This window comes from Python bivittatus, unplaced genomic scaffold (genome assembly GCF_059951505.1).
Source record: "Python bivittatus isolate LINGU-HERP-01145 unplaced genomic scaffold, Pbiv_v1 ctg000020_np1212, whole genome shotgun sequence".
Taxonomy (NCBI): Eukaryota; Metazoa; Chordata; class Lepidosauria; order Squamata; family Pythonidae; genus Python; species Python bivittatus.
Genome location: NW_028277030.1, coordinates 17,751,284 through 17,751,825, shown reverse-complemented (window position 1 = coordinate 17,751,825; position 542 = coordinate 17,751,284).

Genomic DNA, 542 nt, shown 5'->3' with positions numbered 1-542 from the left:
TGTCAGATACATAATGGGCAGAAAAATAATGTTTAGACCATAATGCAAAAGCCCAACTATCAAGCTTTACAAGATTGACAGTGGTAAGAAAATATTTACAGCCTCCTATTTTTCCTTTATAGTCAAAGGAAGCTGAAAATGGCGCTAGGATTTTCACAAACTTGGATTACGGTTGGGGTAGCAGTCAAGAGAACTTTGCAATGTCATACTAATCCTTAGACCTCACAGAAGGTCTACATAATATATGCATCTGCAAAAAAGACTTCTATAAGCCATGCAAAACCAGATTTATGCAAATGGTACGCTCCAAAAGCCTTGACCGTCACTGGTATTCTCTTGTATACTGACCAAAGTATTATCTATTGCTGCATACATTGCGTTCTAAACACACTGCTGCTTACATTTGTTGGTGAATGATTTGGGTTAAATTTCTACAAGTAGCAGCCCAAATCATGAGTAAAGTGGCTGTGATTATCTTGCCTCATACAAGAAACCATGGTTTCAGATGCCCATCATTTAGTTTGTTCTGAAGTAGCAAAGCA